This window comes from Artemia sp. Qi Xiang Cuo, chromosome 3 (assembly GCF_049724085.1).
Source record: "Artemia sp. Qi Xiang Cuo chromosome 3, ASM4972408v1, whole genome shotgun sequence".
Classification (NCBI taxonomy): Eukaryota; Metazoa; Arthropoda; class Branchiopoda; order Anostraca; family Artemiidae; genus Artemia; species Artemia sp. Qi Xiang Cuo.
In genome coordinates this window covers 53,884,034-53,900,981 of record NC_142796.1, presented here as the reverse complement: position 1 = coordinate 53,900,981, position 16,948 = coordinate 53,884,034, and the positions used below count along the sequence as shown (strand labels likewise).

The 16,948-nt window shown below is 35.8% G+C and overlaps 1 protein-coding gene across 1 annotated transcript in view; it reads right to left on the bottom strand.

Annotated features, from left to right (window-relative positions):
- Positions 1 to 13,469: 13,469 nt before the first annotated feature.
- LOC148954274 (DNA-directed RNA polymerase I subunit rpa1-like) overlaps positions 13,470 to 16,948 on the bottom strand; it is a 128,651-nt gene continuing 125,172 nt past the window's right edge. The window contains exon 25 of the mRNA XM_089086218.1: positions 13,470 to 13,609. The gene's annotated coding sequence lies outside the window, so the exon portion shown is untranslated. The remainder of the gene's footprint in view (positions 13,610 to 16,948) is intronic.

The following is a 16,948-nucleotide window of genomic DNA, read 5'->3' as shown; positions in this document are numbered from 1 at the left end:
TCATGGGTTCACCACAGAAAAAGAAATATTGAACAAAAGTACTTTTCCTGGAGACTTTAATTTATTATTTTAATCTCTAGGCAGTATGCAGTCAGAATACTATCTTGACTTAAACATCAGCTCAAGCAAACGAATTGTTTAATCCAGACAAATAAATATTTACTTTGTTAATAACAATTCGAGAAAGTCAACAATCCAATAAAGGAATGAAAGACAAAAATCAAAACAAGAAAAAACAATAAGAATCAGAGCTGGAAAAAATTATACCATTAAAAACCCAACTATCTTTTTCAATTAACTCCGAAAAAATAGAAAGTTTTAGAAAAAAATCAGAGTCCAGCACCGTGAAATCTATCAAATTGTATATAAACGGTAGTTTCGTCTGATTTATAAAAATTGTTCCCTTGTGAACCCTCCCCGCTTCTGAAATGAATTGCTCGCCTTTGAAATACTAAAAAAAACTACCTTATCCAACGTTTCAAAAAAAAAAAAAAAAAAAAAAAAAAAAAAAAAAAACAAGCCTCGGCCCTTTTCAATCATAAACTAAGAAAATAGAAGTTCGTAACAATTAAACAAATTTTTGTTTTTTCTGAAAGTACAGAGCTTGAAACTTAAAACAAACTGAAATTATTCTGTATATGACAGAGGCTGCCTCTTCCTCAACTCAATATTCTAAGAATTAAAATAATAAAGGACATTTTTCAAATCTAGAGGAGCAATCGTCTCCCTCCCCTTTCGGAATCCCAAGGATCGAAGAGTTTTAGAGTCAAAAGATCACTTATAAGTGACATATCTGTTCTTCTCTAGTTTTAGTCTCTCAGCTTATTCACCACTTAGTTAATTGCCCATGTTAATGAAAATTTCTCTACAGTTAATTTTTGATAATAGCATTAAGTATCTTTCAAAGTCCAAGGGGGGGGGGGGCATATATGCTTTTATAACATTGAAATGCAAAAAAGGGCATTTTCAAGTTTAGAAAACCCCCCTAACATTGGTGCCCCTGATACTCTTTCGATCTTCTTCAGGTATGGAAAAACTTAAAATATCCTTCAGCGGACGAGGAATACATGTGAGGTCCGTTACATCCAAAGCATGCTATTTATCACATTCTAATTTTTCCTCTTGATACCAATATTGTGTTTGTTTTTCGATTCTTGTTCTTTAAAATTCTTCATTTTTGTATTTTTAATTGCTTAGTGATGGGTTACAAAATCGTTCATTCATTGAAAATACATTATTCTATTCAATAGTGAAACACATTAATGTTTTCATACTACAGAAAAAACCTTAAAAACGCATCCGAAATTTGTTCATATACATTTTTGTTTCGTTTTTACGAGTCGGACAATAATTCGAGGGGAGGGGTTCAAACCCAGAAACCCCCTAGATCTGGCTTTGATACCCGTCCCCCGTTTTCTGAGCACTAAGGACGGCTTAGTGGAAGTCTTTACCCAAACTTTAGCAATGTCTTTTCGTCTTTTTTCACAGACTGAAAATCACCTTTGTTTGGTCTCTTAGTTATTTTCTTTTCTTCATCGTTTGTCGAATAGCACATACTTATATAATTGCTACAGAATTTTAACAAAGTATTATTCGATGTCTATCTAAAACATTACAGTTTTAACGTAAAATGTGCGATTTGTATTAGGCCTACAGATTAAAAAGAGCTATTCCTTTTCCGGGTCCCTTGTTTCCCAGTAGCTCAAGGGCAGATCACATTAGTAGTCGTGCCACCAAATCGGGTAATTTTTGCAACCTCTCAGTGAGAGTTGTGATGTAGTTTCAATGGCTGTTTTCTACAAGTAAATCCATTACCTCCAAAGTGTATCTCTACGTGTACCGACGTTCACCAAGCCCATACGGCAAATACTCAGAAACCGTGTACGGTCGGTTTACCTACACAAGGAGACACTACGAAATGAATACTTGAAGAACAGCCTGTAAAACGCTATTCATCAATTTGAAATGATCTCTCGAGGAATGCATTCTTTGAAAACCTAGGTAATTTATTGACTAGTGCTTGAGGCCTTAGGTGTTAGCAGCCTAGCACCACGAATTCTGCCATAAAAACAAAAATTAGACAGAATCTTCATGGGATATCAATAAGGGCGTATCCAGGATTTTTGTACGGGGGGGAGGGGGTTCGGGTGGAGTTTTTCAAACAAAAATTAAGAAACATCGAAAATTCGTTTATATGCATTTTTGATGGGATTTTACGAGTCGGAAAAAATTTCGGGGATTCGGTGTTCAAATCGGGTAGCCCGCTTGAGGAGGTACAGCCTTGGGTAGAAGCCCTCTTCACTTAAATAATTATAGCCTGTTCATCATAATTTGCAGTCGTGCTCTCTATTATTGTTCCAAACCATTTTAAAATAATAGCGAGTACATTAAATAATCAATTATCAGAGAATCCTTTCAACAATATTTAATCAAATACACATAGTAAGTCAGAGAAACGGGATGGGAAAAAGACTTACATATCCCGCTTTAGCCTCAAATATTTACAACAATGATACAATTTTCATCTCCAAAACTTTCAACAAATTAAAATATTTTAAATTTAACAATTCTTAATAAATAATTTTGCAGCTGCTCCGGATTACACATAGTGTAACCTGATAGTCGATACAATCATATGAACATAAATACTCAGCGATTTCATATTGGAGGATTAAAACTCCTAAAAATTATCGATACTCTCGATACTGATCGAGGCTCTTGCTTTTTACCGGCCTCATTTTTTTTGTGCAAGGAGTGGACGCGGATGAAAAAGAAACATTGAGTTAATTTGAATTTACTTTACCCTCCTCTTCGGAAAAATAGAAAATAGTAAACTAATAGGGGGCATAAAGTAGTCGCACTCCTGTCCAAAATGCGATCACGTCCGAGATACAATTTTTACCCTAAGTATATTCTTATTTTTTGGCACCATTAGCAAAGAGGATGGAAAGAAACATGGAGTTGGTTTAAATGTACTTGACCCCCTGCCCGAAGAAGTAGACTAAAAACACACGTCTTCCTGATTCTGACCATATAGATAAAATGCCCCAATCTACCCACACCCTCAGGGTCGCACATGTAAGTACATATAGATTTTTGTGGAGAAGACAGACACATAAAACTCAAATATTAGGCTGCATTTTGGGTTTTTATTTAGCAGACTTTCTAGGAAAAGGTTTCACTGGATATATCTCAAGAGGTGGGGGGGGGATTTCCTGATGACGAACTTCAATTAGCTGACAAAGACCTTTATTTCAAAAACAGTCAAGCCCAGTCAGTATCACTAAAATCGATTTTCGGCAGCTTCTGAATTACTGTAACAGATCCGGTCCCCGTTTTTGGAGGGAGACCAACAAAATGTCTAGCTGAACTGTTCACCAATCTGTCAGTTCCCCCTGAAAGAAGAAATGAATAAAAACTAGTAGAAATAGTTACTGCAGAAAACAAGGACTGTTATAATACAAAGGAAGGTAATCGATTCAAAGTATCTGGTCAATGATGATTTTCTCTAATTGAATTTTTGGCTATCCCAACAAATTATCATAAAAAAACGAAAAGACCTAGGGGAATATCAGCCGGCGAAAAAATATTTTTTTATTGTTTACTTATTTCTTAAAAAATGATTCAAAATAAGAATCTGAAAAGATTTATTTTTAAGAAACCTATTTGAAACATATTATTTAAACACTATTGCAACCAATGCATCAATCAATCAATCATTTTATTCTGAAAAAAAAACACCATTACAAACACCATTGCACCATTTATTTTTTAAGAAACCTATGTTTAAATATATTATTTAAACACTATTGTAACCAATGTATCAATCAATCAAACACTTTATTCTAAAAATACCACCATTGCAAACGCCATTACACCATTTATTTTTAAGAAACCTATTTTTAAATATATTCTTTAAACACTATTGTAATCAATGCATCAATCAATCAATCATTTTATTCTAAAAAAAAACACCATTACAAACGCCTTTACACCATTTATTTTTAAGAAACCTTTTTTTAAACTTATTATTTAAACACTATTGTAACCAATGCATCAATCAATCAATCATTTTATTCTTAAAAAAAACACCATTACAAACGCCATTACACCATTTATTTTTAAGAAACCTATTTTTAAACATATTATTTAAACACTATTGCAACCAATGCATCAATCAATCAATCATTTTATTCTAAAAATAACACCATTACAAACGTCATTACACCATTTATTTTTAAGAAACCTATTTTTGAACATATTCTTTAAACACTATTGTAACCAATGCATCAATCAATCAATCATTTTATTCTAAAAATAACACCATTACAAACGCCATTACACCATTTATTTTTAAGAAACCTATTTTTAAACATATTATTTAAACACTATTGCAACCAATGCATCAATCAATCATTTTATTCTAAAAAAACACCATTACAAACACCATTGCACCATTTATTTTTTAAGAAACCTATGTTTAAACATATTATTTAAAAACTATTGTAACCAATGCATCAATCAATCAATCATTTTATTCTAAAAATAACACCATTAAAAACGCCATCACACCCTTTATTTTTAAACATATTATTTAAACACTATTCTAATCAATGCATCAATCAATCAATCATTTTATTATAAAAAAAACACCATTACAAACGCCATTACACCATTTATTTTTAAGAAACCTATTTTTAAACAAATTATTTAAACACTATTGTAACCAATGCATCAATCAATCAATCATTTTATTCTAAAAAAAACGGATTCTGAGTTCAACGTGAAAACATCTGTTTAGAATTGGATATTAACTATAAAACCAGTAAGCTTTTTTCAGTGAGTTTTAATCTTCGAGAAGCTTGTTAGATTGCGCAATTTTCATTGTCAGTCTTTAGAGTGTAAGCACCTGTCTTTAGACTCATTACTTCACTAACAAGAACTTAATTAATTCAATGACCTTCAAAATTATAAAGTTTCACAATTAAGATCAAATTAGATCAAACTAGGTATACGATATTTGGATATAATCACGCTGCGATTGAGGTGGGGAAGGAAAATGAATCAAAAGAGGGGTGGAGGGTTTTTCGTAAGAGCCATCACACCCGCTGGGCTTGTCTCTCAATGTGTGGGGATAAGATAGACGGCCTTTAACTGTTACCTTACTTTTCTCGCATTGAAACCACCAGAAAAATATCATTCAGCACTCAGGCGGTGAAGTTGTTTTCCAGGAAAGATTATACTTTCGCATTACCCGTTGTCATTCAACCTGTAAACACCTCAGTGCTTGCATAATTTTAACCCTTTTTGATCGATAAACGGATACGGAATTTACCTGGACTTTGATTATTGGATTGCGACTTGCCGGAGGATGTGAAGGTGAGATGGCGACACTTGTTCGAAATGCTTTGCTGAACTTTATGTATCGCTCGATGCAAACAGGAAACAAAATATAGCAATTTTTTAAAAGATCTGTGCAGTTTTTCTCTCACACGGACATCCTAACCCCGAAAGAAAAGTTGATTTCTATTGGAAACAAACTTGGGTATGACTATGAGTTCTAAAAAACTGCGAACGACAATGCTAATATTGTTGAAATGACCAAGAAATTGTCCCAATATGTCATAGACAAAAAATCATTACCCCAATTTGTCATTGTGGATCCCCGGGAAGTTCGCACATGTCCAGACGAAATCAGTGCTTGCATTCGGGTCAAAGTTAATGAAATGTGTCGTCGCGTGGATGTTGGATTACACTCGATAGCTGGAAAAATCAAGCTAGCTACGGATACGTTCTCCGAACAATTAAGTAAGTGTCTGAACAGTGTGTTGCTATCTCCGACACTGTGTCCCGAGCCCCTCCCTCTCCTGAACCACAAGTGACACAACAGAAGCCTCTGTACTCAGTGGTGGTTAAAAATATGCCACCTGATCTCAACTCACCGCAGGCTAGACAAGAGTTCATAAGCAAGCTTTGCCCAAGTGGGGTTGATTCGGACTCTCTTACTCTAAAGCGTAGCAACAATGACTGGAAAATCCTTGTCAAGTCACAGGATTCAGCAACACAACTAGCCCAGGCCATGAGTAGTAAGCAAATTGACACCCAAGTGAAAGTGCCTCAATTTGTAGGTATTGTAAAGCGGATTCCTAGTTTTCTAGATGAAAACGAGCTAAGCCGAGTAGCTGGGTGTGAAAAAGCTGTTCAGTGCGGTGACACTAGAGCCTTCAAACTATACTACCCGAGTCGTGCTGATCTGGACAATGCTATTGCCAATCCTCTTAAGATCTGCCTTAAGCTATTCAGGGTTGAGGAGTTCCGTTTCTTGCCCCGGCGCTGCTTTAAATGTCACAGTGTTGGACATATCGCTGCAAACTGCAACCAACAAGAAAAGTGCTCATACTGTGGCGGCACTGACCATACGTCTTCAAGAGTTAGCCCGTGTAAGAAGCCCCAAATGTGTTTAAATTGTAGCTCAAAAAAGCACAATTGCTACCCCGCCTCATTCCCACTTAATCAAGCACAGCCGTCTATGCCTCCTGTATCATAATGAGCTGCAAGGTGTACTGCTGGAATATGAATGGTAAAGTGCTGGAAAAATTGACATTTCTTAGTGATCTATCCACGAAATACGATCTTATTGGCCTCCAAGAACATTTCCTCACGGATGGCAGTGTCAACTTGCTAAAATTTTCTCCAGATCGTCATTTTGTTATTTAGCTAGCACGCGAATTGGGCAACCACAGACGTCATTCAGGAGGGTTTGCTATAATCTCCAATTCTGGTCCCCTCCCCTCTGCCTGTCTCCAGCAAAGTGAACACTTCCAGCTTATTCAGTGTGGGGAGTTCATTAAAGCCAATGTTTACTTGCCTACTAATTACAATAATATCGTTTCGGAGCAAAAGTTTGCTATCGCTTGCAAGAAACTCGGAAACTCTATAAAGAAAGTACTAAGGGACCATTAGTGATTTTGGGAGACTTCAACTGTAACATTGAAGACAGTAGCAACTCTCGTGCCCATGCGCTTTGAAGTTCACTTCCTAATGGATTCAAGCTAGCCATGAAAAACAAGCAACATTCTTTTACAAGTGTCTCTCAGTCTGTGTCTAACATCGATCACGCTATTAGTTATAATGTTGAGTTACCTACCGTACAGGTAGGACTTGACGGAGTCTACTCAGACCATCTGCCCCTGTCTGTCACTATCCCATGTACTGTGAATACGTACCCGCCGAAACCTAAAACGAAGCTCGTGAGTGACTGGAAAAAGGTTTCCTGCCCTTCATTCCAACAAAAGTGTGACGAAGTCTTCGGAAAAATTAAAGTCCCATTTCACCTGCTCCAGTGGAATGCTGACTTACCTGATAGTGAAATTAGACTGCAATTGAACATATACTTTGCCGAAATATGCCACACTTTAAAAATAGCTGAAAGCTCAGCTGTTCCGAGCGTTGAATTGCGCCGTACATCTTGAGTAAAAGGATGGGCCCAAAACTCCGATTTGGTTAATGCAAAGGCTGCGGCCAAGTTTTAGCTGCAGATTTGGCATGAGTGTGACAGGCCTGAAAGCGGCGCAGTCTATCAACTTCGTATTTTTACTAAGCGGACCTTTGCACAGGAACTGCGTAGACATCGCAGTGATATAAAACTTGAAACTGTGTCGAAAATCATGGATAATCCTAATCTGATTTGGAATTTGCGTGCAAAGCCTGCTGAGTACAATAATCCGACTTCCAGTGAGATTGGTGAGAAAGAATGGGTTGATTATTTTAGTGCGGAATTTGCAGCCCCAGACGAGTCTAAAAACCCAACGTTTTATGAGCAACTAAGTCCCCTCCTTACTAAAGAGTTAAAATATTTTTTTGTGAACAGTTGTCAAATCCGGGAAATGTGCAAAAAATTAAACAAAAAATCGTCAAGTGATGCTGATAAAATATGTGCACATCATCTATTGAATGGTAGTCCCCTTTTATTTAAACATCTTGCAATTGCTTAACAGATTATTATGACGTATGGTGTTGTACCAGATTTATTTTCCTTAGGATCCATAACGCCTATACTGAAAAAAGGAAAACCCGCAACAGAACCTTCTTCTTATAGACCGATAACCATTTCCTCTGTATTTTGCAAGCTTTTTGAATTGTTAATAATAGGTGGCATTAGGAAGTGTTGCAAGGACCCTCCCCACCAGTTTGGTTTCCAGTCAGGAATGGGATGCGCTCACGCATTACATGTTGTAGCAAATGTTATGCTAGATACGCATATTTCTAATCAATCGCTGGCTATTGGTGAATATGACGTACGCCGCGCTTTTGACTCGGGTATACATGAGCAGATAATGCTAGAATTACGGAAAAATGGTGTCGACCCAGCTATTGTTACACCTCTTTATGATCTGTATTGCCAATTAAATGTGTGTTTACGCATTCCTAATGCAGAACCCACTAGGAAAATCCCTGTAAAAAAAGGCATAAAACAGGGTGCGATTTCTTCACCAGATTTGTTTAATAATAGTATTTCCGAGGCGCAGTCCAAAGTCACTACAAGCTGTATTCTAAGAGGAATAGATGTGACCCTAGTTGGATTTGCGGATGGCATCTTGAATTTTTCTCGGCAAATAACTTCCCTATAAAGTAACTTTAATATCCTGTCTTCTCAGTACGGTGATATTGGCCATAGTTTTAATGTATCAAAATCGGAAGTAATGCTGTTTAATTGGAATAAGTCTGTTCTACCTCACATTCAACTAGGATCCATGCCTATTGAGCCTGTAAAGTCACTAGTATACTTGGGACTGCCCATCGGAGACACACTGTCATCTACCCGTTCGCTAATCATCACACATATAGAGCGTAAAAGTAGAACTGCGTATAGGGCCACAATTTATTCAAAGGGAAATCTTAATAGGTTTCCGCTGGCTATAATTTATAATGCTGTCACGCTGCCAATATATTATATATAACACCATTTTGGAAACTTCTGCGTAAAGAAGATAAATTTAAAATCCATAGAATTTTTTTCAGATATTTGAAGTTTCTGCTGCAAGTTCCACTGAGAACCAGTAATTCGTACCTGATCTGGCAATATGCAGTAACTGATCCATTTTCTGCAGTTAATCAGTTGCTTGATAAGTATTGTGCTAAGTTGGAGGGTAGCAGCCATCCTTGGCTACATCTACTCTCGTCACTTTGATTGATGTGTATGTGTATTTGCTTTGTCTGTACCATTAAGTGTATTTTTTTTGTTTTCTCTTTTCTTTTTTTTTTTTTTTTTTTTTTTTTTTTTTTTTTACATCAATTTCTGTATTTATGATGGGTTCAAAATAAATTCAATTCAATTCAAACGCGGAACGGTTATTCGGCCCGAGAAGTTCGAATTGTTGTGGGCCACACAATACAATAATAAAACACCGAAAGAACCATAAACAATACGCTAAATCACGCATTGCGTACAAAATAAAGATAAAGCAGAGTATAAAATAGATTACAGCAAAAAAGAGCTTAAGAAAACAAGTAATAATAACAATAATAGTGATAATCAGAAACAAAGAAAGTGGAAAGTAATGCAAACATTGTACTTTATATATAAATTAATAACATTATATTATTGTTGTATTTGATTATTATTGGATATTATATTACAATTCATTTTTACTCCCTTTCCACTCGGTGCTTAGCCTCTGAAGTAAACTCATGTATAAGTGACTATTTTGGGGGCTCCCCTCTACCAAACTAAATCATTAAAACTCTACATTTTAATAGTCAAATTTATTTTTGCATTATAATTATATGATTATGATTATTTGATTAATATATATGATTATTGATTTTTGATTAATATATGATTATTGAGAATTGTCTGCATCGAAAGTATAACAACTTTTCATGTAAATCGATCCTCTGAGACGAAACTGCTGATTATTAGATAAAGTAATATTAGTTTCTAAATTATATAAAACAGGGAAAAAATTATCTTGAGAATCAAATAAGATACGGAACAAAGTTTAGACGAGACGACTGAGCGTATCTATTTAATAGGTATATAAGTATTTCATCGGTTTGGGAGAACACTGAATCAATTGGGGAACTAAAACGCTCCTAGATTTAGAGTATACTGATGACTTAAGCATACGGATGGTAATGTTAGCAAATTGAAAGCATTTTTATATGTTTTGTGAGTTTGGGATTCAAGAGTAGACTTGAAATTTAATGTTAAGAAGACTAAGTCAATAAGACTAGGAATAAACGAAGGTGAAGAATTGATGTTGGGTATCGCGAATACCGAATCAAGTAGACAGCTTCGCTTACCAAGGTAGTATTATTAGAAAAGACGGTGGGTGCAGTAAAGATGTTAAACGCAGAATAGCTAAGGCCCAGAGCGTTTTTTTATAGTTGAGAAACGTTTTGGAGAATAGAAAAATAAGTCTGCGCACCTTAGAAAGTTTGAAGAGGTGCTCCAAAAACGGAGGATGATTTCTAGATGTTTTTAAAAGAAATTGCCTATGGATTGTTTTGGGTGCCCGACTGACTGACCTTATATCAAAACAGGCAGCTGTAAGAAAAATATGGGTCTCGCGTTCTAGGGCTATAATGAGAGAAAGGTTGAGATGGATAGTACACGTTCTGCGGATCAAGGATGACAGATTGTCCAAGATCGTCCTTGTCGGGCAACCGTCTAGGGCCAAATGAAATGCAGGTTGTCCCCGAATGGGATAGAAAGAAGTCGTAAGGAAATATTTAAGGGAAACGGAAACTTCTCGGGAGGGTTTAAAGAGGGAGGCTTTGAATAGATTGGGATTGAGGAAGAGAGTGCGTAGCTTTGTTGCCCCAGGCGGCTTGGTGCTGCAGTGAGTTGTTAGTAGGAGTATTGGAAGTAGTAGTTATCAGTTTGGTTATATATCTGGATATACCTGGTTTGAGCATATATATTATATACCTATCAGTGATCACTGATATACCTATTTATACCTATCAGTATAAATAGGTATATCAGTACCTTATCAGTAATCAGATATAAATACTAGTTTGACAAAAACTGTCATATAGCACTTGTTGGATTACAACAAGCAAGCTGACAAATATGGTTATAAACTTCAGGTACCTCTTTTTGTCACATTTTGTTCAAGGATTTGAGTAAATTATAAGTAATGAAAAATTGTAGTGGAAATCAGTGAATTAACAATCAAAAAATAAAACAAAATTACTGAATAATTTGATAACATTTTCGTGTATAGCATACAAAATTACATTTGGCATTCTTTGGGCTAAGAGTAATTTGAGTCAACCCTTATTACTATCATGCCTGTCTCCTCGATCCCACGCACATTTGGCTTCACGAGCATGGTTGCCACCAATTAGTCTTCATGTTATTTCCAGCTAAAAATGGTACTTTTTTGTTTTATGTTTTATTTCATACAGGTTTAAATCTGTGTCCCTAGCCTCAAGTCCTAAAGAAATCCACTACACCACTAATGATGCAAACTCGGGTGAGAAAATCCTGCGCAAACAAGCTGGGAATAAAAAGCGCTGCAAAAATCTCCTACCACTAAGCTCGACCATCCGACTTTATAAGTCCTGTATCAGACCCATTGCCGAGTATGGATGCCCGTTGTATACTGGTGCTCCGAAACCTCCACTGTAAAAATTTTTACTGTTCAGCTCAACCATCCCACTTTAGAAATCTTGCATCAGACCCAATGCCGATTGTATATACCCGCTGTATGCTGGTGCTGCGAAAACGTTGCTGGCACCCCTCCAAAAGATCCAAAATAAGGCTAATAGGATAGGTTAAGTCGTTCCCCACGACCCCACAACATTCAGCATATCAGAGCACCCTACTGTAGAGGTTTCAACCTCTTATACAAAAAAATGTCAAATTTCATAAATTTTACCAGAAGAAATATCACAGAGGGCTCATTTGAACGGAAATCAAAAGTTCTAGTGCCACTTTTAAGTGAACGAAAAGACGGGAGGGCAACTAACCCCCTCCCACGCTCCTTTTTTCACCATTAAAATTTTGAGATAGCCATTTGATTGATCAGGCATAGTTGAAAGGACCAATAGCCAAAACACTGGGGATGACACGACCCCCCAGAGCCCCCGAGGAAAGCAATGTAAGTTATACAATTTGCACATTGTTTACATATTTATTATTAGGAAATAGACGGAACACTTCTTGGCGAAAAACGCCAAGAAATGCTAAAGCAAGACGGCGTTGCTGTTCTTTTTAGACAGACAAGCATCGGTTACCAATCTTATAAGAAACCCATGCTCTTTACCCATAAAGATCATACCTAAACAAGCTTACAGTAAGACTAAGTAGAAAAGCCTCAAAGATGTAAAAGTTAAAGAAAAACATTTTAAGAAAATAAGCCTTCTAATTAAAGATTAGTATACTGGAAGTTAAGGTATGTCAGTATTTAAGTGTGACTCTAAACATGGGTACTTTGAAAGTTTGAGAAAAATAGGCTAAGTTTTTTCTAGAGCAGTTTTTTAAGGATATTTCAACGCATTTGTTCAAAAGACCGATTATTAAACAATAAGCCTTACGAAAAAAGTGATTCGGTCCCACTTTTTAGGGCTATAATGAAGAAAAGGTTAAGACGGTTAGACCACATTTTCACGATGAAGGATGATGAGTGGCTAAAAATCATGATTTTTCGCAAGTTCGAAATGCTTTTTCGCAATCTATTCAGGGTCAAATGAAAAAGCAGAACCTTTCCGAATGGGTGGGACGTGGTCATAAGAAAAGATTCAAAGCAAGTAGGAATATCAAGAGAAAGAGTGAAGCCATGAACATACAGTAGTGCGACAGAAAAAGTGCATTTGCAACGATTTAGGCCTCAGACGGCTTGACTCTGCAATGAGTTGTAACTAGTAGTATTAGTCGTCACTAGTTGTCATTAGTAGACGTTAAAAGAGTAGCATGTCTGGTCTTAAGCAGGTGATTAGGAACTAATACAATAAGCCGAGATTCTAGTGTTCCTATTTTTAATGCCTCTGCTCAACAGATCCCACTGGAAGCAAAAGGGATCCTAAAGGTAGATAGTGCAGCCTTGGTGTTGAGGTCACCTAATAAAAGACCTTAAATCCAAAATCTCTTAAATCTCTGGGTCCAGATCCTTCTAAATCTTTCCCCATATGATCAAACTTTTAGATTTTCAAAAAATCAATATTTTCTGCAAAGCTTGACTTGAAACTTTTGGGTGGGAGGTAGAGAATCTGAAATGCCTGAAATGAGCCTAGAAGCATTCACAAAAAGACTTAGAGAAGGTAGGATTTTCATGTCAAGGAGTAAAGAGCAAAGCTTCGAAATAATTGATGGAGGAGGAACACACCCAGCTGTCTTGGCCTCAAGCGGTTTTGCGCTGCAATGAGTTCTTAGCAGTAGTAGTAATAATAGATGCAAGCTTATGTACTTACTTCGCAAGACATTATGGACAAACTCTGCCGAGCCTTGTTCAAAGGATGCTGCCTGCAAAGGTTCATCATACTTGTAATTGGCTCTATGTGCCCCCTTCATATCGCCATGGATTGTTAAGTACTCGGAGACTAATGCCAGGTGCCTTGGATCGACAGAAATACCATAGAAACTGAAAACTTTCTGTACCTCCTAGAGAATGAGTTCAAAGATAATAGGTAGTTTATAAGTATGCAGTTATAAATAAAATTATCACTAAAAAAAAAAAAAAAAAAAAAAATAAAAATTAGCAATAAATAGTTACTTTGAAATACTACCACATAAAAATGATATTTATCTGTTACACAAAACCCAGCAACATCTCTAGTTTAACGGCCGCCTTAATAAGTGAAACTTGAAACTTGTTTACGAGCAAGTTAAACGACGGCGAGAAAAAAACACGCCCTTGCCATAAAAAACACCATGATCAATCCATATCACACTTTAACACCCTAAATCTAAATAATTTCGTCGTGTCTATTATTATAAATATCCTCAGAGAGCGCATCACAAATATTTTATTTTCAAGTTTTATAAGGATTAGTATTAGTATCTAGTATTATAATGTAGTATAAGTATTATATCTAGTATTATAAGTATCTAGTATTAGAAAAAGTTTATCAAACAGTTCGTGGTAACGAACTGTAAGTAAGGAGCGACCTGGCTCAATAGTAACCAAAACTCTCAAAACTCTAAAAATCGGCATTTTGATATCAATAGATACATCAATAGAATCAGATTTTTATGCTGATTTCAAATATACAAGTTTCATTAAGTTTAGTGTCACCCGTCAAAAGTTACGAGCCTGAGAAAATTTGCGCTTGTTTTCAAAAAAAAGGGAGAACAACCCCTAGAAGTCAGGACACCCAATTGAAAATCACATTATCAGATTCACTGTATTAGAGAACCCTACTATAGAAGTTTCAAGCTCCTATCTGCAAAGATGTGAAATTTTGTATTTTTTGCCACAAGAAAGATCATGGATAAGTGTTCTGTTTTTTAGTTTCCCAGGGGTGATCTTATTGATCCAGTAGTCCTATAATATCGTGAGAGAGCTCATCTGAACGGAAATTAAAAGTTCTAGTGCTCTTTTAAGTTACCAAAAAAATGGAGGGCAACTTGGCCCCCTTCCACGCTCATTTTTCCCCCGAAGTAACCGAATCAAAATTTTTAGATAGCCATTTTGTTCAGAATAGTCAAAAATCTAATAAATATGTCTTTGAGGATGACTTAATCCCCCAGAGTTCCCAGGGAAAGGGCTGCAAGTTATGTACTTTGCCCATTGTTTACATATAGTATTGATTAATGGGAAGTATAGACGTTTCAGGAGAGATTTTTTCTGGTGGGGGGGGGGGGGTCAGAGAAGGGGGTTAAGGGGGAGGATCTTTCCATGGAGGATGTTTCTTTGGGAGAAGGGACATTTCCATAAAGGGGGCGCCGGATTTCCCAGCATTATTTAAAAAACAATCAGAAATTAAATTAGCCTAAAAAAAAACAAGTTTTTTCAACTGAAAGTAAGGAGCAACACTGAAACTTAAAACAAACAGAAATGATTACGTATATGAGGGGTTCACCGCCTAGTCAATACCTCGCCCTTTACGCTAACGTTTTTTTTAGTACTTTCAAAAGAGCTATCTATTCCAATTAACCGGCCTTTGTGATTCAGGGGTTTGTGATCCAAACAAAATTCGAACTTTAGCATAAAGCGCGAGGTATTGACTAGGGGTAAACTCCCTAATATATGTAGTAAAAACATACAAATATAGAAGTTCGTTACGTAAGTTAGTTCGTAAGTTACGTCAGAACAAAAAATTTCGAGAAAGCCATTTAGCCAAAACAAGTAAAATTAATATACAAATTTCATTCTAATTATTCATGTACGGTGAGCCAAAATCAAAACTTCATTAATTCAAAAACGTCCAGAAATTAAATAAAAAATCAAGTTTTTTTTTAACTGAAATTAAGGAGCGACATTAAAACTTAAAACGAACAGAAATTATTCCGTACATGAAAGAAGCTGTCCCCTCCTCAACGCCTCGCTCTTTACGATAAAGTTTGACTCTGTCACACTACTTTATTTTTTAAAACAATAAAAAAGTTTAGCGTAAAGAGCGAGGGGTTGAGGAGGGGACAGTCTCTTTCATATATGGAATAATTTCTGTTCGTTTTAAGTTTTAATGTCGCTCCTTACTTTCAGTTAAAAAAACTAGTTTTTTTATTTCATAGCAGTATAAAAGAGAATACAAAACATTTATATGAAAATTCAGACCAATAGAAGGGACGGAAGGGGAGGGGTATAATCGAACACCCCTACACCCCCACGATTTGTTTTGTAAATAAAACGTGAAGACTTTCTGTACCCCCCAGCAAATAAGCACATCCAAAATAAGGAAATAGAACCTTCAGGAATGGATTTAGGGCAAAAAGTTATGCCATGGGAAAATGTTTTTAAGCACAATAAATGTCCGCTTGGTCAATTTTTTAATTAACTTCTCATGTGGGGAGAGTGACCACGTGAAAAACTACAAGTAAAATGATTCGCCATTTATGAATGGGTTACATCATTCGCAACACTGTGGTTAAAACATATGGCACTAAACAGTTAAAAAACGTAGCTTTTCGTTGAATACTTATTGTTTTTGGGAATCAACAGACTGTTAATTTTAGAATTTTTACGAGGGAAAAGTACTGTCAAATTACTGGCAAAAACAAACAAACAAATGACCGTGGATTGTCAGGTTAATTGACATATACTGACATTTCTTCCTTAAGGTTTTCATAATTTTTAATTTATGAAAGTAAGAAAGGTGAAAACATTTCAAACGTATTTTGTTTTCAGTAAAGCGCAAGTTGTGTTCTGGTATCGAGAAGGCATAAGGTTTATCAGCCCTACTCATGTTAATTTTTGCTCGTTTTGAGTTTGATTCGACATTTTCTGTAATTACTGTTCGTTTTGAGTTTCGTTTATTTATTGATAGTAATTTGTGGTAGTTTTACGCTTGGAAGATTATTTGACCTTATTTTTACTCATTTTTGGCTTAATGGGGCTATTTACTTTTCTTTGAAAAACTTATGGAAAAAAGTTTTTTAAATTAATTTCTGTTCGTTTTTTATTGATGTAATATCTTTCAAGAAAAAAATAATATTTTACGTCTACTGGATTTTCTTCTATCAAAATCCTTAGTGTTGATTGCTATTTGTATGTTGGAGAAACTTTTTCCACAATTTTTAATCCTGACACATAGTTTTTTTTTAATATAATTTTATAGCTTCTGAAGTTGTCCTGAAAAATAAAACTATAAATTATCAAACAGTTCGTGGTAGCGACCCGGCTCAATAAGGAGCCGGTAAGTAAGGAGCGACCCGGCTCAATGGGAACCGAAACTCTAGAAAACGGGTTTTTGATACCAATAGATATATCAAAAGAATCAGATTTCAATGCTGATTTCAAATATATAACTTTCATCAAGTTTAGTGCTACCCATCAAAAGT